The following is a 6,880-nucleotide window of genomic DNA, read 5'->3' on the forward strand; positions in this document are numbered from 1 at the left end:
TCGGTAAAGAAATCGTTGCTTGTGTCCATGAGTTGAGCGGTGACGAGCAAGCAAACCAGCGGAGATTGTGGCTCGTTGATTTTTGTTGTTGTCACTTAAATCATGCAGAACCCATGCTCCATACCTCTAAACCTTTCCCATCGAGTGAAGATGCTTCTCTATAGCAGTGTGGGAGCATTCCATTTTCTCTGTCAGTTCCCTTGTCGTTTGACGAGATTTTTCGTGCAAAGTTGGTTTAATCGCTCTTCATCGAACTCAACTGGACGGCCAGAACAAGGTGCGTCTTCGAGATCAAAATTTCCATTTTTGAACCTGGCATACCAATAATGAGCGGTTCTTTCAGCTATGGCACCCTCTCCATACACAGCACAAATGTCGCGAGCAGCTTTTGCGGCTTTAGAACCTTGATTAAAAGCAAAAAGAAGGAGGTGTCGAAAATGCTCGTTTCTCTTAACTTGACATTCCATTTTAATCATCTGAAAATAAACAAAAATTAACTAGAAAAAAACAAACGAAATAGATTCCAAAATGATTCAAAAATAGAATTCTCGAAAGAAATAGATTCCAAAATGATTCAAAAATAGAACTCTCGAAAGAAATAGATTCCAAAATTTAAAAACGCAATAAATTCCAAAATTTAAAAAAACGGCGGGAAACTTAGTTGCCAACCCAATATACATGTATGTATGTGTGTGTACGAGCGCGCGCCTTTATGTGTGCGTGTGTGTTTGTGCATGTGTACACATATGTATGTGTATGTATTTGCATTCATTGGTGTATGTATTTTATTCAAGAAGAGTTGTTGTACGTATGCATACACAAATTTTATGTCTCTCGTTACGTATCAGATGTTATTTAACATTTACACGTGATAACATTGCACATTTTACTTACCCTTCGTAATGCGCACGCACACACATGCACACCAATATTTTGAGTTTCTTTACTTTCTCTCTCACTTTCTCTCCCTCGCTCGTGCTCTCCCGTTCACACCTCTCTTTCTCGCTTCTTCTCCCCTTCACACCTCTCTTTCTCGCTTCTTCTCCCCTTCACACCTCTCTTTCTCGCTTCTTCTCCCCTCCACCCCATTTATTCTATTTCTCGCTCTCATCCCATCCTTCATTTTCTTTTGACTCACTTTCACTAAGGTCCATACTGTATCTTTATTTTCGGTTCTACTATCCCTCACCCAACGGCTTCTTTTTGCTCTAAACCTGCCATGTAAACGGAGGTTGAAAATTCGGTATCGTTTTTTTTTCTATTTTTTTTTCTATCTGTGATATAGGTTGTACCATCTTAGTTTTCTGCCATTAACATATGTATTTTCATTGTACACATGCTTCCATTGTTGTCGTTTCATTTCGTATTTCTACACTTTTCCGGTACTTGTTTGCTTGCTTTACTTCATGTATTTTCTGTTTCTTTGTCTCTCCTGTCTCATAATCTTCCTCGTTTTATTTTCTTGTTTCTCTCTCTCTCTCTCTCTTTCTTGCTCTCTCTCTCTCTCTCTCTTTCTTGCTCTCTCTCTTTATTGCTCTCTCTCTCTCTCTCTCTTTCTTGCTCTCTCTCTCTCTCTCTCTCTCTCTCTCTCTCTCTATATATATATATATATATATATATATATATATACATACATAAATATATATATATGATATATATATATATATACATATGTACATACATACATATATATATATATGTATGTATGTATGTATGTATGTATGTGGTGTGTGTATATGTATATGTGTATTAGTTATGGTCGTATGGCAGTGACTATATATGTGTGTATGTATATGCATATATGTACGCGTTTGTGTATATACGGATGTATACTTTAGTATGTGTATAAAGACTTTTATCTATAGATACACATATGTTTATAGGTACAGATGTGTCTACGTATATGTGAATGGATCACCATTGCTTGTGAGTTATGCATACACACATGTACATGTGTATGTACATGTACGAGAAGACACATTTAGATGTACACATGTACATGTGTATAAATATGTAACGATAAGAATTTGTTGTTATAACGGCACGTTGTAGAATGCGAAAGATGAACAATGCATGGAGTTTTAAGAAAGTATTTATTTATCGTTACGTTACAATACCTTGCCTCGACGGGCAGGTTATGATAAATCCAAAAGCATGCGAAGTAAAGTTTGTGTTTGTGTCCTCTTCATTGTTTAGTAGTAATTACAGAGAGAGATAGAATGATGTTGTAAGAGAACCGAATTAGAGCTAGTGAAAGTTGTAAGGTTGTTTTCTCACAGTTGTTGACAGTAAACTTCATTTCTCCCTCTGACCAAGGTTCTAGCTGGTTAGCTAGACTTCGTTCTCATTGAGTCGTCACCGACTGGTGACTAATTAACTTTTTGCTTGGGGTTTATGCTTTTATAACAATCCAGGATAGACATATCATTGAGAACAATAGATTTAGTTGGTGGTCTTGTTATCTCTATTCTAGCTTTTGGTGAAGTAGAAGAGGTTAGAAAGGGTCAAGTGGTGAAGACATTATTTCGGCCTAGTTAAAGGCAATCTGGCGAATGTCAAACTGCTGTCACAGAAAAACCATTGTTCGACCGTAGGAAAAGTTCTGTTGCAGTGTTAATTTAAATTTGGCTATGGTGGATCGAATCCACTTCATGCATGCAAGATCCACTACAAATATATAAGTGTATATCGTTATACACACATGCATCCCCTACAACAACAACAACAACAACAAGCAGCCCATTCTGAAATAATTCTGTTGATGTAATAATAATTACATTAGGCCGGGTTTATGTAATTCGGCCTTCATTCATCACCGAAACACATGTGGGGATGCTATGAATGAATAATTTCAAAACGAACTCGTCAGTCTTGTTTTCACTACATGCATACATATATACATACATACCTGCGAATGCACACACACACACACACACACACACACACACACACACACACGGGCAAAATGAATGTGCGGTGTCACGATCAAACTGGAGTAAAATTGATTATGGACAAACCATTCCTTCTAGTCAGCTGTTGACTGAAGATCAAGGTTATTTCGGCATGTTATCAATAGGATTTCTCATTTTAATGTGCCTAGGAATGGTGTGGAAAACAGGACAATAATTATGCGAAAATATAGGAAAAATTAGGTATAGCAAATATTTAAGTCTGTTTATTTAACAGAAGATCAGCTCTTATGATTGAGACAGAGGGAACACACGACGAAGTGACAAAGAACGTCTTTCGACTAGAATGAAAAAAGGCAACAGACCAGAGACGATCGTGCATGCAGCAACGCTTACAACCTTTTAAGTAGGAATTTTTTGAAATCTTGTGCAGTCTGATGGTTGTAGTTTTCCATACTGGAAGCTGGAGATCCTTGATGTGTTGTTGTATATGAGAGAGGAGAGTTCGTAGAAGGGTTCGGGGTGTTGATTTGCTTTAAGGAGACAAAGAATCTAATGTTTCGGTATTCAGTGAGAGAAAATATGTAAAAAAATTTCCTGCCTTGCAGAACCGTCTGAAAAGTATTACAGGCCCCGGATAAATCAATGCATTGGACCCTAAAGTGTTTCACTAACAGAAATCCACAGCATACATAAATCAGAATTGGTCCCAAGGCTCGTGAGGCCCCCGAGCAATTGGCCAGTGTACCCATACCTTAAGACCACTGCTGCTTTGGTCATCAGATTGCGAGTGAAAAATTGAATAAAGTAAAAGAATGCTGTAAAAGGGTTGGTGTTAGGAGAGAGTGAGGGAAAACCAGAAATTGTGGTGGGAAGACTCCTGTAGGTGTACGATCAGTAAAAAAGTAAAAAGTGAAAGAAGAATAGAGTGAGGTGAAATTTGTAGCAAGATCCATTTCAGCTGAAATGAAAGCGGAATGGTGAGTTTCATGTCAAGTGAGGTAGGATAGTCATGAGTGGGAATGCAAGGCACATGCAAACAAAGTGGGCGTGGAAAGGAAATGATCGGGCGAACTGGTAGAGAACTGAGATCAGTAAATAGTGAACGGGAATGTAAAAAATTAAGAAGCTATAAGGAGTGGTCGGAATATAAAGACATAAAATGTCAAACTTCTGGAAAGGGAATGAGTCCACGTTGGCAAAAACTGCACACAGCTTATGAAACCACGCAGTACATCGACGTACATACATTTATTCTTTATTTTGATGCAATTATTGGTTTCTTATGTACGAAGAGGCTTTGTTCATAGCCTTCGTAGTTGCGTGACTAGAGTGGGAGAGGTCCATTCTGGACTACATTTTATAGAGTCGGTACTTTTGGGTCTGCTGTATAAGCCTGTATTAATTTGTGTCCCGGTGTGGGTGGTAAACTCAAGAGCTGCCCCGGGTGGCACACACTGACCGACCTATATACATTGGTTTTTCAAATGTACTGCTGGATTCGTAAAAATAATGATAAATCGATAAATTTGCTAGGTTTGTAATTTATATTATATGCAACTAGATCCACACTAGCGTAATCCGACTTGGTTATAGTGACACATGGGCAGAACAATGCGAATACATAAGCACCGTACAACAAAGAGTAGTTTTTGAGGGTTGATGGGTATTGAGTAGGTTGAAGGTTGAAAGCAGAATCAAATGAAATTAAGGTATGTATTTAAGGTCTTACGGCAGTGTTTTCCAAACTGTGTGTAACGACACATTAGTGTGCCGCCAGCAGGGTGTCGGTGTGTCGCAAACGTACGGGAAACCAATATATAAAATACCCAATACCAATTTGTTTCAGCTTTTCAGAATCTGCTTTTCTTTTTTAGCATAGCGAACATGTCAATGCACGTACCTACCGGTTATCGTTTCCCACTTAATGTTTGGAGGCGAGATTTAAAAAAGGAAAAAAAGGCACAAATAATCTTCATTATATAACGCTCATTTTCATTGTATCTTATTTAGTGTAAAAGAATTAACATATTGCAAGCGCTATTCTCTTGCCCAGAGTAAATGGAAAATCGATTAAGAATTTTCAAATTCGCACCTGTTTTAGTGAGCGAAGCACACTGGAACTGCTTTCAAATTACCTAAAGTTATTGCTCACCTATACGCATTACTGAGGGTGAACTAATAATTATGAAATCACATTAAACTCATGTCACACTTGCTCCTTGTTCGTCAGTCTCGCAGGCTTAGCCTTAGGAACCGAGTGTTCTAATTTTATCGTACTTAGTGGTGGTGATACTAATTACGTGTTTAGTTATCATAACTTTATAATAAATCAGCTTTGTCTTATTCATAAATTGTAATTAAATTACTCATAAAATGAATAAATTTTTAATTAAGAAAAGAAAAGTTGCAGAAGATGGCATTTCCAATGAACAAAATTTAACAGCTATGAAGGAAACAACTCAAACAACTGTTGAACGACCTGCATCAGTGAGTGAGAAGGGCACAGGAAATTTTTTTAAATCTCGTTTATACAACAAAGACTATATAAAACTGGGCTTCAGATTTTCTGGAAATGAAAATAACGCTAGTCCCCAGCATTTAGTTTGTGGGGATATACTTGCAAACGAAAGTATGGTACCAAACAAATTACAGCGTCATTTCAACACTAGGCACGGAAATTTCTCTATAAAACCAGTGGAATACTTCACCGAACTTGCAAAATCTCTCTAAAAAAAGAAAAAAGAAAAAAGCAGGTTTCAATGTTCACAAAGAGAATAAAGATATCTGACAAAGCTCAAGAGGCAAGTTACTTGGTTGCTCAAATAATTGCCAAAAACAAGGAACGACATAGTATTGCTGAAAGTACTATAAAGGAATCTTGCTGTGCTATTGTTCGAACAATGTTTGGACCCGAATTTGAGAGAGAAGTTAGATATGCCTGATGATATTAAACTGCAAATGAAGGATACTTTTCAAGATAATAACATGATGTTTGCATTGCAGTTTTGAGCAGGCCTATGAGCAAAGGCATTCCAGTTCGAGCTGCTAGAAATAGCAGTAAAATCTGGTTCAAATCACACAACTACGGTCTTTGGAAAGGAAGAACACATTAGATAATGTAGTCTTAGATTGTCAGATAAAGACACTCCAGCTGCTGAATCCAAGATTCAACGGCTGGAATACCTTTCATCATTGGTCTGTTCGATTAAACTTAGTCCAGAACTAAAGAGCAACAATTATATGAGCAATTAGTCAGTGCAGGAAGTCTCAAAATTTTGATACTAGTATTGAATATCATCTTTAAAATATTCCTGCAGGATATGATGAAATTATATTGGTCTGATGAGCCACAGCTTAATGGTGGACAACCTCAACTAAAATGCTGCAGAAAGCTAATAGTCATGCTACATATTCTATGCATGCAATAAAACATTTGCTTTGTAGCAATTATATTCCGTAGTTAATTAAAATTGTAAGCTAGTATATTTGATGAATGATCAGGACGAGTTAGTAAATTATTGGGAACTGTCTATACATATGATGAGTTGTAATAAAAAAAAACTAGATAATTATGCTGCTTTGTTCTATAAATTATTTCTGTCACTAAATATAATCGATCTCTTAAAAAAAAAAATCAATTAAAAACAACGAAGAGCCAAGTAAAATAATCTTCATCTCCGGAAGTCTTTATTTGGTCTAATTATTTACTGCAACACCGGGTGACGGCTAGACGCCATGTTACACACAGTACAGTGTGTGTTCGTAGATAAGGAAATATAATAGCCGCCCAGTAAGGTTTGGTTTATTGTAATCGACAGATCGTCTTTCAAGTAAGCATTGTTTAATTATATCCCTGGCAGATTTTAGATTTTAAAAATAAAAATCTAAACTGAAACCAGAAATTTCAACTTTTCCCCTCGATGAACACACCTCATTTATAAATGTGCATGTGTGTGTATGTGTATATA

The 6,880-nt window shown here is 36.8% G+C and overlaps 1 protein-coding gene across 3 annotated transcripts in view; it reads left to right on the top strand.

Annotated features, from left to right (window-relative positions):
* LOC106883106 (ceramide phosphoethanolamine synthase) overlaps positions 1 to 6,880 on the top strand; it is a 74,376-nt gene that overhangs the window by 18,436 nt on the left and 49,060 nt on the right. The window contains exon 1 of one of the 3 annotated variants that reach the window (XM_052977889.1): positions 6,628 to 6,742. The exons of 1 other annotated variant lie outside the window; for it this stretch is intronic. The gene's annotated coding sequence lies outside the window, so the exon portion shown is untranslated. Of the gene's footprint in view, positions 1 to 6,627; positions 6,743 to 6,880 lie in introns of those variants that run through there. One more of the 3 variants, XM_052977882.1, reaches the window with a different exon arrangement.

This window comes from Octopus bimaculoides, chromosome 2 (genome assembly GCF_001194135.2).
Source record: "Octopus bimaculoides isolate UCB-OBI-ISO-001 chromosome 2, ASM119413v2, whole genome shotgun sequence".
Lineage (NCBI taxonomy): Eukaryota > Metazoa > Mollusca > Cephalopoda > Octopoda > Octopodidae > Octopus > Octopus bimaculoides.